Here is a 19,532-nt window from a genome sequence, read left to right on the forward strand (position 1 = left end):
CCCGCCCCACGACTCAGGGCACGCCCCTCTTCGGCCTTCATTGGCTCAGCTCTCAGGCAGAAAAAGCATGAGGTATCCGCTTCTGGGTAATGTAGTCTATTCCGTCTGTTCGTATGTGCCGTTCCCCTTTTCCATGGCAACCTACAAACCGCATTGGTAGAACGTGCGAGAAAATAAAGCTCGAGGTTTCCAAACACGGGCAGGGCTTCGCTTCCTCTTAAAAACGCCCTAGTTTCCCTGGGCATGGCGGTGGACATGCAAGCTCTGCGGTCTCACCCGGACCTAGTGAATCACAAACTTTCCGTCCTGCTCCCTCCCACCCGCGTCGCGAATCATCCCTTTTCCAGCATACCCATGCGGTACACATGTCTGTATAGGAAAAATACAGTATTCAGTACCATCCTCGGTTTTACGTATCCAGCCGGGGTCTTGGAAATATACCCCACGAATATGAGGGGGACGACTGTATTAATATGGTCATTAGCGTTACCATCACAATGCTTTCATGCACACTGCTGTGGGAAGTGAAATTGGGGATGCCTCTTTGCAGGATCCTTGGCATTATTTATCAAAAGATACAATGACCCTGACTCAGCAGCCTCATAAATTTTTATTAAAAGTTTTACATAAAAGCATACGTTTGTATTATTTGTCTTATTTAGTTATTTCTTACACAGCACAAAATTTCTTAAACTACAGGTAGACATTTTGCCCAAAGAGATGCCTTATTGCAGGCCACGTAATTCAGATATTGGGAACACCTGGATTAACTGCCCTCAAGCCTGAGTGGAGAATGGAGTTGACATGGTTACATGTTTGTGACAGAATGACATGTTACCTAGTTCGCGGTAACCAGGACCTCCCTTTCCACATTCTGTCTTTCCCTGACCCTCAGGGCAGGTAGGCCCAGGAACAAATATATGATCATGAGATGGCCCAGCCTGAAGCTCAGCACCTTTAAGTTATCAGGTCCTGTCCTCAACAAAACACCATCACCATCAGCCCATCACCTGAACCTGGAGCCCCCAAGGGAACACTAAATCCTGAAAAATAGAGAATCACTGAGATCCCCAGAATGGTACACAAATACAAAACAGTTAAAACACAGTTTGACAGTCATTTTTGCCTATACTCAATTGGCTGCGACTCATTCAGATGGTCCCAAATTAAGTGTACAGAAGCTGGGACATGCTGTTCTGTTAGGTGTCCCAAAAAAGAAAATGGAATTGGTAAGCATACAGCCAGTTTATGTCACAACCCATCAATTTGGTCACCACATATATATTTTTTTATTTCTCGCATGCATTCTACACTGTCATTCTTTTATTATCCAACAACTCAAAACTCCATCTAATTACTGAGCTCATCTCACAGTTAACAATCTCTAAGGTGTGTTGTCCTTTGCATCAGGTTCAACTACTGTTCCTTACCACCAGGAAACTATCAACACAAAATAAATTGTCTTCACTCGCACCCAATATATATATACTGGAGTCAGAGATACAATGGAAGGACATACTGAAGGTCCCAAAGAAATCATCGCCAACATAAATTTCACTCAAATAACATTCAACAATTAGTGTTTTTCTTTTTTTAAGAAAGGGCATGAAATAAGACTACATGTGCCCCAAAATGAAAAATGGAATAGAAAACTAATCCACAGAAAAGGAATGCTAAAGGTTACATTTAAGGACAAAGGAAAATGATCCAGGTGAAAGGTCTGCAGCAATAGAAGAAATAAAGATCCAAGAGAAGGATGCATCTGTAGATAGTACAATTATTCACTATCTGTATAAAACATAAACAGTATCTCCTTGTTGAGTACAATGACATAATTACCATTCAATCCTCAAATAATATCCCTTATATTGGGCAAGACGATATATGCTCATTTATATTAAGGATAAGTGTTATAATTTTAACTTAAACATTAGCAAAATAGGAGTATATACAATCCCAACTAAAATACAGAGTTTAGAATTACAGAAAAATTTTAAAGTACAAGAAATAGAAGTGAAGCAAAAGTAAGCACAAAATAGGAAGATGTATTTAAACCCAAAGATACCAGCCATCACATGAGTATGGAAATGTTTGAATTAGTAATAACTTTGGTGTGTGGAAAAATATCCTGCAATATTCACTTTCTGTCACATTTCCAAGATATGTTATAGAAATATATGAAATAACACCAATTCTATAAAATCTCACCCAGAAAAAAAAAAAGAAGAAGAAAAAAAAGAGGAGGAACACGTCCCAGTTCATTTTGAGAGGCATTACTTGGACACTAACAATCGTGCAAAAAAATTAAACTACAGACCAATATGGTCATGATTTTAGACACAAAAATCCTAAACAAAATTCTAGCTAACAGAAGGCTGTAACATACACAGAGTAAAATAATTATATTTCATGATCTGGTGGGGTTTGTTACAGGAATGCAAGGATGGTTCAACATTTGAAAACCAGTCAAAGCAAACCATTATAGCATCCATTCATAATGAAAGCTGTTAGCAAATTAAGAGGGAAACTTTCCAAACTGAAAAACATGTATAAGAAAAACCTGCAGCTATTATCATACTTAATGGTCAACACTAAATACTTTCTCCCTAACATTAAGAACAAGGCAGGTGTGTCCTCCTTCACCACTTCTATCCAACACTATATTGGAAGTTCTAGCTGGTACAATAAAAACAAGAAAAGGAAATGAAAGGGATATGGTTTAGGAAGAAGAAATAAGATGTTCGCAACTTGCTGATAACATTATTGTTTATGAAAAAAATCCTGAGGAATGTACCAAAAAAGCTGCTAGAACTAAGTGAATTCAGCAAGGTCATAGGCTACAAGGTCAACATATGAACATTAGTTATATTACAATATAACAGTAATGCTCATGTGCAAACTGAAATTAAAAACTCAATACCACATATAATGACTCAAAAAAAAGTGCCTAGATAAAAATCTAACAAAATATGTTCAGGAACCATAAGCTACAAATTACAAAACACTAACTAAATAAATCCAAGAGGATCTAAATAAATGGAGAGGCATACCATGCCCATCGACCGGAAGACTCAACACAATGAAGATTCCAAATCTCACCAAAATGATCCACAGATTAATTTCTACCAAAAATCTTAGCAAGATGTTTTATAAATATAGACATGCATATGATAAAGTTTATATGGAAAGCCAAAGGAAATTTTTGATATGGAAAACTACATTAATTTTTAAAAAGAATATGGAGGAATAACTTTACCTAACTTTAAGACTTGATGATGGTTACAGTAATCAAGATAGTGTGGTAGTGGCAGACGTTAAAACACACTGATCAATGTGATAATATAGAGAACTCAGAAATAGACCAACATGAATATGCCCAACTGATTTTTGACAGAGGAGTAGACACAATTCAACAAAAGCAGGAAAGTCTTTTCAACAAGTGGTGCTGGAATAACCCTTAGGTCAACACAAGAAAAAAACTCAAGGTAAACCGCACATGGCAATACAGAAATTAACTCAACATGGACTAGAGATTTAAATGTAAAAGGTAAAACTAGAAAATTTATAGAAAAAAATATTCAGGACCTAGGGCTTACTAAAGACTTCCTAGACATGACATGAAAAGGGTAGAGAGATGCTTTTACAATAATGCCATGGATTGATACAATGAAAATGGCTTGGCCTACAATGGCAATACGAAACTACACATGTGGTCATTTAAAAGGCCCTGAGATGGTTTCCAAGTAGACACATTACGTCCAATGTATTTCTTAACATGAGGTAATACTATAGTAGGTAGCTCAAAAAAATACTGGAGGAATTCCAAAATACCCTAATAAAAGGTACTAGTCATTAGTCTTTATGCCAGAACTAAGCTCATGGTGACAACCGTGCAACTCACATATACCTACATGTACACGTCCACTTCATTCTGTTAAAATTCTTGTGAATTTGACAGTAAATTTTCACAATCTTTTGTAAAATTAAAAATGAGATGCCTTCTCTGTTTTTCTGACTTTATCATTATTCTTTAGCCTAACTTAGCCGTGTATTTTATTTTGTTTTGGCTCTAAATCAACCCCTAGAAAATTGTGGAGGTGGAAACCTCTCTAAGGAGGATTGAAGCAGCTCAGAAACCAAAGAGGGGAGAATTAGGATTCATCTGGGAAGGTCGAACAGCAACACTCATCCTCACACCACAGAAAAATAAAGGAAAAAAAATAAGTATATCAAGATGAAATATGAGTTTTTGAATGGTTGAAGACACATGAAGAAACATGTTTTTCAATTCCGTCTTAAGTGTGCAGTAAAGTGTGCCCATTCATACGTGCATCTTTATCTCAATATAAGAGCATTTCCTAACTCAAGCCCTCATATTCTTCATAGATTTATGCTGCTCATGAGGAGAGACAATGTTGTAGAACAAAGGCGGCTTTCGATCAGTGTTTTCGGACATACCCTCAACTGTCTAACTCTCCCAATACTAGACAGAAGTGAATGTACGTAACAGATAACTAAGGAAACTAGGCCCTCTGATTGCTGACATGACATGCCCTGCTCCCAAAATAAAGGGATGAAAAATTGACATAGGCTTTTCTGAAAGAAGCTTGCTTGCATGTTTTTTCTCTTCTGTGTCTCTTCCTCCTTTGTTTGAATTTCCCTGAGATAATTTTGCAGTGTAAACTAAGGAGAAAGATGTGGCTGAAGGTTTTGCTAAGTGAATGATAAAGATTGGATCACATCTACGGCCATGCTACCCTGAACAAGCCCGATCCCATCTGATCTCGGAAGCTAAGCAGGGTTGGGCCTGGTTAGTACTTGGATGGGAGACCACCTAGGAAGACCAGGTGCTGTAGGCATAAAAAATTTAAAAAATAAGGGATTGTAAGCTGACAAGGTCCTTGCATTCTGTGAGGTCAACCAAGGATTGCCTCACCTAAAAAATTAAAAAAAAAAAAAAGATTGAAACACTCTCCTGGATGAACTCTCAGAGGCAGAATGAGATTCTAAGCTGAGTCGACTTCTGTCATGACTCATTAGATGATAACTGATACTCTGCAACAGGGTTTCTCTTTGGTATGAATGAGTAGATTCTGAGTAAGACATTTCTTTTGGCAAAAGTTTTCCCTCAGTGGTTACATTCAAAAAGTCTTTCCCCAACAGGAGTTCTTAGAAGCTGACTGAGGACTGTCCACTGGTGAAGGGTCTTCCCACTTCTGTTACACTGACAGGGTTTCTTCCAGAATGCATCTTTTGGTGCTGACTCAGGGATGAGCTGTGACTGAAGGCTTTTCCACACTCACTGCACTCATAGGACTTCTCCCCAGTGTGGATGATGGAGTGTCGAATGAGGTTTGCTCTCTGGCAAAAGGCATTCCCGCACTCATAGGGCTTCTCTCCACTGTGGATCCTCTGGTGCCTCATGAGGTACGACCTGCAGTTGAAGGCCTTCTCTCATTCATTGCACTCATAGGGCTTTTCTTCAGTGTAGATGCTAAAGTGTCGAATGAGGGCTGACTGATTGCTGAAGGCTTTCCCAAATTCTTTGCACTTATAAGATTTTTCTCCAGTGTGGGCCCTTTTATGCAAGATGAAAGTGCAGCTATGTGTGAAGGCCCTTCCACACTCACTGCACACGTAGGGCTTCTCCCCAGTCTGACTCCGCTCGTGCTGCTTGAGGTGTGACCTGCAGTAAAAGGCTTTCCCATACTCTAGGCACTTATAAGGATTCTCTCCAGTGAGAATGATGTTGTGTTGCATGAGGTCTGTTATGTCCCAAAAGGCTTTTCCACATTCCTTGCATTCAAAGGGTCTCACTCCACTATGAATTTGCTGGTGCCACCTGAGGTTTGACTTGTGGTTGAATGCCTTCCCACACTCCACGCACATGAAGGGCTTCTCTCTCATGTGGATGATGTTGTGTCGAAGGAAACCAGTCTTATCTCAGAAAGCTTTCCCACATTCTATGCACACAAAGGGTTTTTTTTGCCAGTGTGGCTTCTGTTATGCAGGATAAGTTGGAGCGGTGGGTGTAGGCCTTTCCACACTCAATGTGCACACAGGGCTTCTTCCCAGTGTGGATCTGCTGGTGCCTCATGAGGTATGACTTGCAGTTGAAGGCCTTCCCGCACTCCATGCACTCGTAGGTTCTCTCCCCGTGTGGATCATATGGTGCTAAAGGAGGTAATATGCTCTTGCTAAAGGTTTTCCCACACTCTGTGCATTCATAGGGCTTCACTCCAGTGTGAATCTGCTTATGTCGAACAAGGAAGCATTTCTTGTTAAAAATTTTCCCACATTCCTTGCATTTACAGGACTGTTTCCCTTCATGAGTTAAGGGGTCTTTCACTGGTCCACATGAGTCTCATTCACAGAGAATGTCTCCTAGAGAGACTGGCTCCTGGATGATCCTAGGGTGCAGACCATCCTCTCTCCCTAAAGCACCACATTCAGAGCTCAGTTTTCCAGGGAGCTTCTCCCTCAGGGGGGTCAATCCCTGGTCTCAGGTGGCCTTCCCGAACTTCTGATGGCCCATTCTGACCTTTGCCTCGACCCACCTGGGCGTCCCCTGAGGCTCGCTGAGTCTGTTGCTCTTAGGATGAGTGATACATCCTCAGACAAAGCCAGGCAGGAAGGGGGAGGCTATGTGGTCTCGGGTTTTGTGCTATCACTTGAAGGGAATACAACACACAAAAGAGCTTGTTAGTAATGATAACACAGAAGAAAATAGCAGCCCAAGCTGATTACCACAGTAGGATGTGAGCAATTTTCTTATTCTTGGGTCTGGTGATATTGAATGTATTATTTTCAAAAAGAAATGAATGAATAAGTAATTCAATTAAAACATCAATTAATCAAGGTCTTTCATGAATCAGAGATGACAATGTGTCATAAACCAAGGTTTATGATTGACATCTTGTACCTGAGGTCCACTCAACAAGTTAGAGGTCATATGAGGTTAAGATCATGGTCTCTGACCATGAAAACAATAGGTCCAAGTTTCAGAAGAACTCAATATTAGCTTTGTGGTGCCTGGCAAGGCACTCAAATCCCATAAGTCTTCATTTTCTTTTCTAAATAATAAAGCAAAAAAAAGTGCCTGTCTTGTAGGACTATTTGAGGATGAAGTAAAACACTGTATATACCATGTTCGGTTTGGGGTCAGACACTGAGTAAAGAACCAACCAATGCATGTTAGCTTTAATGGGTTAGTCCAATGATATACATCTAGAAAGCATGTAAATTGAAGGTGTAAGAATGTGTAGATTAACCTTAGAGAATATTTAAGTGTTAAAAGAATTGGCCATGAGATCTTTGATGAGCCAACACTAAAATGGTGACTAGAGTGAGGAGAGACTGAAGGTCTAGTGACAATCCAAGAGGGCCAAATGTTCTATCTGACAATCCAAGAGGGCCAAACGTCTGTGCTGCGTTGTAAGCTCACAGCAAGGAGGTTAACAGTCAGCTCTGGAGCCAGAACACGTCGACTCAAATTCTGCTGTACAAAGTCAGCTGACATTAGACAAATTTTTTAGCTGTTTCTGTCTCAATTTCTTTTCTGGAAAGCGAAGAGACTTTCCGTTTCTGTCTCACAGGCTGTCATGAGGGTTAGAAAATGCCTATAAAGTGCCTGACACTGCAGAAGTGGTTCAGTAAATTGTGGGCCATTAAGGTCACTGTTCCATTTGAAAATTAGGAGGTCACTGTTCCATTTGAAAATTAGGAGCTAATAATATTGTAATAACTCTGCATAGTGCTAGGTGGGTACTAGAGTAATCGGGGAGATCACTTTGTAAATTATACAAATGTCTAACCACTATGCTGTACACCTGAACCAATATGATTAGAGCAAAGCATTGACCGTATAAGGAGCAGTTTCAGTGTTGCTGATGGTATCAAAAAACCTCTCCCTGGGGCCTCAAAGACCAAAGGGAACCACTTTACCAAGTGCTGACGAGGACTGGGGGTGGGGTGGACACTTTCATAGCAAATGGTGGAAATGTAGAAAGGTGCAGCCACTCTGCCCAAGAGTCTGGCAGTTTCTATAAAAGCTGAACATAAACCTACTCCATGACTTGTACACATATCAGAATAGATTTTTTTTTTAAATTATTTCGCCTACAGCATTTGGTCTTCCTAGGTGGTCTCCCATCCAAGTACTAACTAGGCTCGATCCTGCTTAGCTTCCAAGATCAGACATTGGGCTTGTTCATGGTGGCATGGCCATAGACCACGGGCCATGGCTCCACTAGGGCACGAATCCAGGGCCTTCTGCATATAAAGCAGATGTGCTAACCGCTACACTATGGAACCATGTCCCAGAATAGATTCTTAACAGAAATCAGTGCTATACGCACCAAAAAAAGGTAACAAGAATATTCTTTGCAGCATTAAGTCGAAAACAATAGGAATGCCCATCAAGAGGGGAATGGGTAAACGAATGGCAGCTTCTCACATAGTGAGATAACACACTGCACTGAGAGTAAACAAACTCGAACCACGTGTAACCACACAGAAAGAATCTCACAGACATGATGATGACTGAAAGCAGATAGGTATGAGACAGCATGCTGTGGGGCTCAACAGTCAAAACTATCACTGCTGACAGTTGAAATGAGGGTTACATAGTAGAGGGGGCTCTCAAGAGCATGAGTCCCTAGTAAAATGCTGGGGATATTCTATATATCAACCTAGGTGGTGGTTATGAGGGTTTATGTGCAAGCAAAAATTCATCAAGCTGGTCTCTTAAGGTTTTGCACTATACAGCAATAAATAATAGTTAAGTGGTAGATACAGAAAACAAATGTAAGAAATAATAGTTAAGTGTGAGGTAGAACACCAGTATAGACATCTCTTGCTAAATGAGACTTCTCCAGATCAATTGTACAGAGAAAGGAGTCTATGACAGCCAGCGTGAAGCCATTAGAGAGGCATCAGCACTTTTTACTTAGTTCCCCCAAGTGTATTGTTATGTCGAGTAGAGAATGGATAAAATTACAGAAGAGGCAGAAAAGAAGTGAAGAAGCAGGTTTCATGAGAAAGTGAACACTGGTGTGACGTTCTCTTTCTCTGTCTCACAAATAATACACTCAGCATCACCAGACTTAAGAATGATCTGAACACTGGTACAGTAATTGACCATGGTCGGGGGCAAGACCTCCCCTAGGGATGTGAGAAGGGCAGCTACACACAGGAGATGAAATGAATGTATAAGGATGAGAATCAAGCAACATAGGACAAGACTCTATTTTGCCATAAAACTATGCTGAGACAACACTAGCACCACGAGATCTGTGGGGCTCCCCCAGGGTTTCAAGGCTGCTGTGTGTCACAGCTAGCTTTTAAGCCCAGGCAGTGGAAGCCTAGAATCCAAAAGAACCTAATACACCCCATAACTACCCCCATAGGAGCGGTGAAGAATGCGATAGAGCTGGAGAGGGGAAGATAGAAGGACCACAGGTTAGAAGGCTCCATGGACCCAAGTCTACAAAGACCACAACAAGCAAATTCCCACAAAGTCCAGTGGCAGTGGCCACCTTGTCTGTAAGAGGCCATGACCCCCACCTGGCCAGCTGTTGGCACCCACCTGGGCAGGATTTTAGAAAGAGGATTCTCTTCAACATCTGTAACTCCAGGCTGTGCTCCATCAGGTAGATCAGCTCTGATCTAGGCAAAGGACAGCCTGTTCATGGAGAAAGAAAATCTTTCAATCTAGGCTGGAACTTCAGAATGCAGAGGGAACCCTGGAACAAAACTGCTCCCATCCACGTAGACAAAATGCTGCAACTTGGACACCAATGACAAAAACACCATCATTGGACCCCACAGACTCTAGACACTAGTGCTGGCTATGTAAACAGCACCAGTTCCCTTTGATCTCCATCCTATATAATCCCAACACTTACATGCATTCTAATTCATCCAAGTCAGGGTCTCAAAGTCTGTGTGCAAAAGCAACATTTGGTGCGCCTGACTGCAACCACGGCCCAGTTCAAACAAAATCTCTGGAACGAGGCCTAGGCATCAGATTTACACACTCCCCAGGTGATGGTGACCCACCTGGTAGATTAAAAACCCCTGATCTCCATCATCTCACAAATGACAGCCCTGAGCATCAGTAGTCTGACATAGACAGGTGACCTATATCAGCCACTCTGAGTAACAAGAAAGCTTTATTCCAGGAAGGGCTGAATGAGGCACCTGCAGCTCCTGTCATCCTGAAGCGTATTGCAACTTCTGTGAGGGAACCAACCTGAGCATCAGGACCAAAGACAGAAAGCAAAGACACAGGTAACCGGGTTGGCACCCAACATGCCAGGAGCCAGTCCCACTTCTGAGCTTCTTGTTAGGTGAGATGATAAATTTCCTGCACAGTGAAGACTGAGCTGGTGTGTCATGTGTAAAAGACTCTATGGAGAAGTCAATGGCACAGGAACCAGGCCCCACAAAAATCTCATCTACAGATCCTGAACCAAAGCTCAGGACTTACCCATCATCACTAAGCAAATGTTCACTCATATCTGCCATAGAGCAGTGGAAAGGTGAATGAGAAATACTTGAAACAATAATGACTGGAAATTTCCCCAAATTAATTTCAGACACCAAACCACAGATGCAGGTAGCCAAGAAAACTCCAAGCATGATAAATGCGCCACCCCCCCCACCCCAGACCCCACAAAATCCCAAAGAAACAAAAAACACACCTAGGCATTAATTTTAAAACTACATAAAATCAAAGATAAAGAAAAAAACCTGAAAGGAGCTAGAAAGGCTAAAAAGCACCTTACCTATAGAGGAACAAAGATAAAACTACATCTAATTTTGCCTCAGAAATCATACAAGCAAGAAGAAAATAGAAAGACATATTTTAAGTGTTCAGAGAAAAATCCCACCAATCTTGAATTTCGTAGCCTGTGAAATTATCCTTCAAAAGTAAAAGAGAAATCAAGAATTACTCAGAGAAACAAAAATTGAGGGAATCTGTTGCCAACAGACCTGCCTTGCAATAAATGTTAAAAGTTCTTGAGAGAGAAAATGATACAGGTCAGAAACTTGGATCTAAATAAATGAGGAATATTGAAGAAGAAATAAGAGAAGATAAAATAAAAACGTTTACTTGTCTCAAGTGATCTAACAGAACAGTCTGTTCAAAATAACAGCAATGTATTTGATTAAATATGCTTATGTGTGTATTTTATGTATATTTATATATGTCTGTACATATAAATATTTATATGTGCTTATATATAAGTAAAATGAATGACAGCAATGATACAAAGAACAGGAGGGAGGAATTAGGATTATTTTGTCATAAGGTCTCAGTCTACCAGTGAAGATAGTGTTATCTGAAAGTGGACTTGCATTAGTTGTAAATGCATACTACAAACTCTAGGACAACCACTAAAAAAAACTAAAAAAAAAAAAAAAAGTATAACTCACACACTAAGAAAAAATAGAAAATGGAATCATATGAAATGCTCAACTGAAACCACAAAAGGCAGAAAAAGCGTGGAAGACAAAAATAGGAACAAAGAACAAGACAACAAATAGAAAACAGGAACGAATATGGTAGGTATTAATGCAACTATATCAATAATCACTTGGAGTATCATTGGTGTAAATGTTCCAATTACAAGACAGAGATTGTCAGGGTGGATCAAAAAACAAGACTCAACAATATGTTGTCTATAAGAAACCTACTGTAAATATAGAGACATATATAGATTAAAAGTAAATGGATAGAAAAAAATTTACCATGCCAATACAAATCAAAAGAAAGCAGAAGTGACTATACTAATTTTATTTTTTTAAATATTTTTTTTAAGGCGAGGTAACCCTTGGTTGACCTCACAAATTGCAAGGACCTTGTCATCTTACGATCCCTTATTTTTTTATTTTTTATGCGTACAGCACCTGGTCTTCCTAGGTGGTCTCCCATCCAAGTACTAACCAGGCCCAACCCTGCTTAGCTTCTGAGATCAGACGGGATTGGGCTTGCTCAGGGTAGCATGGCCGTAGTGGCCGCAGACCCAATGTAGAGATTAAATAACACACTTTTAAACAACATTTGGGTCTAAGAAGCAATCTCAAAGTAAAAAATATTTCAAACTAAATGGAAATACAACTTATCAAAATTTGTGGAATGTAGTGAAAGCAGTGCTTAGAGGGAAACTGATAGCATTTAATGCATATTTTTAATAAGAAAGATCTAAAGTCAATTTCATAAATTTCTAATTCAGAAAACTAGAATAACAAGAGCAAATTAAATTCAAAATAAATAGGACATAAGAAATAAGAATTAGAGCAGAAATCAGTAAACTTGAAAACAGGAAATTAGTAGAGAAAACCAATAAAACAAAAAGCTGGCTCTCAAAAGATCAATAAAATTGATAAGCTTCTAGCCAGGCTGAGAAACAAAGAGAACACAAATTACTAATATCATTAATGAAAGAGGGGACAGATCATTACAACAGATCTTATGCACATTAAGAGAATATTAAAGGAATACTATCGACAACAACTTCCAGAGATAGAAGCAGAGGGGATACTTCCTAATTCAATCGATGAGGCCAGCATTACCCTAAGACCAAAACCAAAGACATTACAAGAAAACTACACATAATATCTGTCATGAACATAGATGCAAAAAATCCTCCACAGCAAATCAAATCCAATAACGTATAACCACTAACCAATGTATACAATAATGTTTAACCAAGAACATTATACACCACAACAAAGGATAAATCCCAGGTATACAAAACTGGTTCAGCATTTGAAAATCAATTAATGTAATCCATCACATCAACAAGCTAAAGAAAATAACCACAGATGCAGAAAAGTATTTGATGATATCCAACATCCATTAATTAAAAAAAAAAAAAAGAGGAACTCTCAGCAAACTAGGAATAGAGGGGAACTTCCTCAACTTGATAAAGAACATCTACAAAAACCTCTACAGCTAACATCCTACTTAAATGTGAGAAAACTGATGCATTCTCACTAAGATCAGCAACAAAACAAGAATGTCCTATCTCACCACTACTTTTCAACATCATACTGAAAGTATTAGCTAATGCAGTAAGACAAGAAAATGAAATAAAAGGTATACAAATTGGGAAGGAAGAAATAAAGCTATGTATAAAATCCAAAATGATCAACAAAATACTTCTGGAACTAATAAGAAATTATAGTAAAGTTGCAGGATATAAGGTTAATGTACAAAAGTCAAATGTTTTCCTACATACCAGCAATGAACAAGTAGAATTTAAAATTAAAAAAAAAAAAAAGAAAAATTACCATCCACATAAAAATCTGCATATGAATGTTTATAGTGGCTTTATTCATAACTGCCAAAACTTGGAAGTGACCTAGATGTTTTCCAGTAGGTAAATGTATAAACTATAGTACATATAGAGAATGGAATATTATTCAGTGCTAAAAAGAAATGAGCTATCAAGCCATGAAAAAACATGGAGTAACAAATACATATGACTAAGTGAAAAGGCCGATCTGAAAAGGCTACGTACTATATGATTTCAACTATATGATATTTTGGAAAATACAAATGGTATTAGTAAAAAGACCAGTGGTTGCCAGGGGTTGGTTGGGGGAGATGAATAAGCAGAGCAAACAGGATTTTCAGGGCTGCAAAAATATTCTGTATGATGCTATAAGGGTGAATACATGTTTTATATTTGTACAAATCCCTAGAGAATGTACAACACCAAGAATGAACCCTAATGTAAACTATGGACTTTGGGTGATTATGACGTGTCAATGTAGGTTCATCAACTATAACAAATGTGCCACTCGGGAAGGAATGTCGATAATGGGGGAGGCTTTACACATGTAGGGGCAGTGTTTATATGGGAAGTCTCTGTATTTTCCTCTCCATTTTGATGTAAACCTAAAATAGCTGTTAAGTCTTAAAACAAACAAACAAACAAACAAACAAAAACCATATCCCAGGGACTGCACCAAGCAATTTATGCACTAATTTAGAAAAGAAATGACATATTTAAAATACTGAGTCTTTTCATTTAGGAACAAGGTTCGCTGTCTTCACTGATTTAAGTGGGTTTTTTTTTTTTAGGTCCTAAGCAGTGTTATATTGTTCTTCCTGTGGGCCTTGCATGAAAAATACTACTTTAAGATTTCCTTACAGCATCCACATGAAGTATATACTCTGATCGATCAGCACCATTTTATAGATGAAAAAAGTGAGGCTCAGGCAGATAAAATGATTTGCTGAGATCATGGAAATGATGAATGGCTGAGCCAAGATGGAAAGCAGGGTCTAGTCATCTCTGACATCTGGCCTATTAAATTACAAAGCTACATAACACCTCCAGAAAATGCTGAGTTCAAGTGTAAGGATGATGACAATGAGGACAATGATTAAGAATAATGATAGCAATAGGAGTCACAACTGCTAAAACTGCACATAGCAAGCAATCACCAGGCATAGTTTTGAGCCATTTACCCTGTGAAAGAGCTACTACATTACCTCACTTTACCTTTGAGATAACTGAGGCACAGAGGGGTTCAGTAACTTGCCCAGGAAGACACAGCTCATAAGTAGCAGAGTGGGAACTGGACACCAAGAGTCTGGGACCAGAGATCCTGGCCTTCCAAGTGCTACACTAAGGAGGAAATGACAACACTCCCATGTGGGGCCAGCAGCCACAGACCAAGTGAGCTGTGGTGTGAGGGGTGATATGAGCAGGAGAATTCAATTCTCCAGAAACAGGGGTCAGAGGGAGGGGCAGACTTGGTGACACCAGACTTCAGCATTTCATGAACCACTAAAATAAAAAATTGAGAATTCCACAGTGAGTTGATCAAATTAAGATGTTTGCACAAACATCAAATATCACTTATCCTTATTAACATTTCACAAAATAAAGAACTTGTATCATCAAAAATGCAAAGCTTTTCACAATAAAGGTGTGTCTTACAAAATTAATGGATTCAGCTTTATGAGGGACTCATTGCAATAGTCCTATTTTCCTTACTTGCCAAGGACAGCATGCGGGGAGAATTAAGTGAGTGAAGAGAAAGACTATAAATACAGAAAAGTAGAGCTGAGGAATCCGTGGGCTTCAGAGACAAGGACTGAATGACCACTTCCTTTTGCAAATAGCTGTGGCAAAAAAAGCCATTGTGAAAAGACAGTGACATGAGCCAACCCAGAGAGAAGGCAAGACAAGAAATCCAGAAGCCAGGGCACAATCACGCTTCTCTAAGTTCTTCTATCAGTCCCTCAAGAAGCCTGGCTGGAATGTGCTTCTGGGTTCAGCGAGACACTCCCACTTCCTCCCAGCATATCCTTCTCTTTGGGCTGTGACCAAAGGTAAACCCTGTTTTTGCTCAACCCTCCCTGAGAGACAGGGAGACCAGGCAGAAAGAGGTGAGAAAAGAACTGAACCTGTGGGAAGGAGGATAGATGGGCAAAAGAGACCATCTTGACCAGCCAGGCCTGGATCCAGGCCTGGCAGAGTGGGGACATCTCACCCAGAGAGACCAGGAGCCTTCAGGTCTCCAGTATATCTCCTGGTACAGGGCCCTCTGGGCTGTGTCCAGCTGCCCCTACTCCTCCTGGGTAAAAGTCACAGCCACATCCTCGAAGGTCACAGGCATCTGGAAAGTCAAATAGAGGCAGCAGTGTTGATTTGGGGGCTGTTGGATGGAATCGGAGACCATCTCTCTCAATGGAAAAAGGACAGAGAGAGCAAACAGCTCCTGAGGGCTGAGCTCTGTGCTGAGCTCAAGGAAGAAGAAACTGTTTGCACTAATTACAGCAGGGTAGGAGCCTCCTCTGCGGGAGCTAATGGAGAACACACGAGGTCAGGACCATCCTGTGTGCACTGTGAGGCACAGAACGGTAAAGACTCTAAGATGTCAGAGGGATGGGAAAGAATATTAATGATGATGAAAACAATAATTATAACAACTGTATCTGAGACTCACTGGTCCTCACCGTGTGCCCACCTTGCACTGAGGGCTTTACCTGTTGTGTTAAAGTGACTGAAGTCAGAGTCTTGAGATAGGAATACAAAATCCTAAAATCAACACTTGCCTGCTGTGCAAACTTGGGGTACCTCACTTCATTTTTCTGAACCTTGATTTCTGAATCAACACAATAATTCTCACTCAGCAATGATAGTTACGAGAACTAAAGAAAAAATACTTGTAAAAGAAACACTAGGGTGGCTGGTCACAGCCCATGAGGTCGACACTATCATTATCTTCATGTCCATCAGAGATCTGAGGTCTAGGGAGCTCTACCAGTTCCCCCTAAGTTTATATGTGTTATGAGTAGAGACAGTATTTGAACCCCCGTCCCTCTGGTCTAGGGTCTAATTGTGTAACTCTGATGATCCTCCATTAGCAAAACAAAACCACAGTTAATGAAGATGGGAAACATTTTAAATAAATTTTACAGTTATATTCACTTCAGCCATGGCTGAAAATACTTCTATGGACATGGACAGAGGAGCATATTCGTTGTCATCCACCTCACAGGCATCAAACTCAGCTCTGAGGTGTTGAAGATTAAATGAGATGATCTATTACGCTTGCCTGTCAGACCACAGCAAGGACCCAATGAAGGTCATACATTTTTGTTTTCTCTTTGCTCCCACATCCTGGACAAATTCAACCAGACACGACTATTTAATGTGGCCAGGTTTCCTACACAAAAATGCCAGAGGATGGTCAAGCAGAGAAGGGGCCATTTTAGCCTGAACTACTAGGAAAGGCCTCTCTATATAGGTGACATCTGAGCAAAGGATCGAAAATGAGGAGGCCCTGCGAAGACATAGGGAAAGTATGCCAGGCAAAGGCCAGGGCAAGGACAAAGACAAGGGGATGGAAGAGAACTTGGCATGGTCAGGCTGTTGTGTCTGAAGAACAGTGGCCCAGGGAAAAACAGAAGGTCAGAGTTCGTGGGAGCCGGGTACGGACCTACAGGCCACGGAGGTGGCTGGAATTTTAAGTGTGATGAGCGTCCTGGGAAGGAAGCATCATTCGTCCCTCACGCACTGATCTGAACATGTCACAGACGCGAAACAGCTGTAAACAAACGACAAGGACAAAGTCTCCCAGGGCTTTTCTTGGCCTCCAACCTGCCCAGGTGCCCGCTCCGAACCAGCAGGGAAGCATCAATGCTTGATACATCGTCCACTCACCTGCGCCAGGTCCATCCTCGCCGCCGCCATCATAGGACCCTGTGAGATAGCAGGGCCCTGAAAGGTGGCAACCGAGGAGGCTCCAGGATTCGGCTGACCGCCATTCCCTTCCTGCCCAGGGCAGAGTAACCTCGGCTGATTGTCGCACTCCGAACCTGTTTCCCCTTGTAAAATGCACACGAGGCCCAGGGCGTCGCGTCAGGACCGTGAGAACCGAGATCCGGCCCCAGCGGGCGCTCACGGGCCGCCTCTTCCCTGCTAGGGCCGGTAAACCAGCGGGCACATCGCTCCAGATCTCATAGCACTGAAAGCACTACTGGGCACAGGCAGACGGTGTATAGCTCAAAGGTGCCGGAAGTCCTGCTCCTGCTGGCGAGGGCCGCAGGAAATGCCCCTGTCCTAGGCCGACATTGGCCCAAGGCCTGTGCAGACACGCTGCACTCAGCCTCCTGGGTAGTATAGTTTTATCTTACAAACGACCAGATGTGAGTAGCTAACTGTCCAAGCCTGTCTTCTAGAGAACCACGAGGCTCGGAGAGTCGCCTCAGATCCGCCTCTTCACAGAGGGCACTACCAAAAGAATAAGGGGCCGGGGAATCGAGCTCAGGATGCAAAGGCCTTCGTCCGGGGTCAGGACGAGTGCAGAGGCGCAGAGGCAACGCTGGGGTCCTGACTGCCTCTGGATCCTCTTACAGAGTATGCAGATAAATGAGCAGTCAAAAATAACCGCCCAAGGAGGATGCCGGAAGTCCCGCCTTAGCATTTTACAGAACGCAGGACCTTTAACTCTTGGGCCTACGTTGGCCCAGAGCCACCTCCACAGGATGCACAGACTTCTGAGAAAAACAACTCCAGACCGTTGTTGACCTAAGAACATGCAAACCGATAGAGAATTTTTATAAAAATTTATTTGAAACGCAGAGGATATGCCTAGAAGCAAGATCTCAGACTGAGAAAATGTTTCCCAGAATGACAGTTTGCAGCTTCTTTTATGCATTTGGAATTAAGGCGGGAATGTAAGGAAGATTACAAGAAGGTGGGAGAAAGCAAGATGGGGATCGGATTATAGGATGTCAACAAGATTCTGTAGTCATGTTTCAGGTGAGGTCCGAAAGTATGATGGAGCATTAGAGTCTGAAAAGAGGCATTTTGATGGTTCATTAACCTAGATGCACAGAAATAATGGACAGGGCTGGCTTAAGGCAAAGATAAGCCTTTTACTAAAAATGTTATATCCTTAGCTGCAGTTGCCCAGTTGGGAATTTATGATCAGATCACCCTGTGAGGTTACTTTCTGTAGAACCCCTTTTTTGTCCACCTACGTCTGAACTTTGGGAGAGGGTTCGTACCTGGATGTACAAATTTGGGAGCTGTCAGCATACACTGTTATTTCAAGTAATGATTCTGTGAGACCAGCAGAGAATGAGTGTAGGCAGGGAAAGGAATAGACAGATGAACATTGGAGCAACTCAAGTAGTTGCCGACCAGAAACCCAAAAAGTCGTGTTAGGAATTTTAACAATCCTTTGACATTATATTAAGAAAAATCTTAGAAGTCATAATTGGTGACTTCTTTTTTTACTTCTTCTCATGACTATGAAGGTAAGAAAACACAGGCTGGCATACTACCCTAAACACACCTGCCCCCGACTATTCTCGGAAGCTAAGCAAGGTCGGGCCTGGTTAGTAGGATGGGAGACCACCTAGGAAGACCAGGTGCTGTAGATGTAAAAAAAAAGAAAAAAGAAAGAAAAAAACACAGGCTGGTGTGGCTGCAGGGGCTGCCAGGAGCCTAGGGGGTGGAGTCCACCTTCTTGCTGCTCTTCAGCCTGGGCTTCGGGGAACAGACCAATGGTGGAGGAAGGATAGTGCCATTTCCCCGGCAACACCTGCCCCTAAGTGTACAACAGCACCTGCAAGGTAACAAATCATAAGTATCCGAATCTGAAAGGATAGCGTGCTTGGTGGAGCAGCTGCCTGGGAGAACATTGACTCTCTTGCAGAGCCAAGTCCCACATGTGAACATCCTCATGCCTATGTCATGCAGCTTCAGACCCTCTCTGCAGAGGAGCCAATGACCACCTTCTACACATGCTACAATGTTCAGTGTGAACACTGCTGGAGGGACTGGGGCCAGGCTGTCCCAGCTGCATCACTGTTTATCTTGTTCCTCAGAGTGGATTCCCAGCCTAGAGCGTGCACTATGTCTTGAGGGTCTTTGCTGATATAGCAGAAAGCTAACCCATTTAGGGTTGTTGGCCAGGGTGTCAGGAAAGGTAGCCCATCTGTCAATCAGTGGATGAACTCATTAATGTCCAGGGAGAGTTCGTGAGTGGGAAAG

General features: G+C 41.5%; 1 non-coding gene and 2 pseudogenes across 1 annotated transcript; 1 reads left to right on the plus strand and 2 right to left on the minus strand.

The window, feature by feature from the left end:
• Nucleotides 1-52: 52 nt before the first annotated feature.
• LOC102892192 lies at nt 53-15,705 on the minus strand (annotated as a pseudogene).
• LOC112483082 lies at nt 4,741-4,859 on the plus strand. Its single transcript, XR_003047501.1, has one exon. It is a non-coding gene; the product is annotated as a 5S ribosomal RNA (ribosomal RNA).
• LOC112483083 lies at nt 11,902-12,020 on the minus strand (annotated as a pseudogene).
• Nucleotides 15,706-19,532: the final 3,827 nt, after the last annotated feature.

This window comes from Pteropus alecto, unplaced genomic scaffold (assembly GCF_000325575.1).
Source record: "Pteropus alecto unplaced genomic scaffold, ASM32557v1 scaffold326, whole genome shotgun sequence".
Classification (NCBI taxonomy): Eukaryota; Metazoa; Chordata; class Mammalia; order Chiroptera; family Pteropodidae; genus Pteropus; species Pteropus alecto.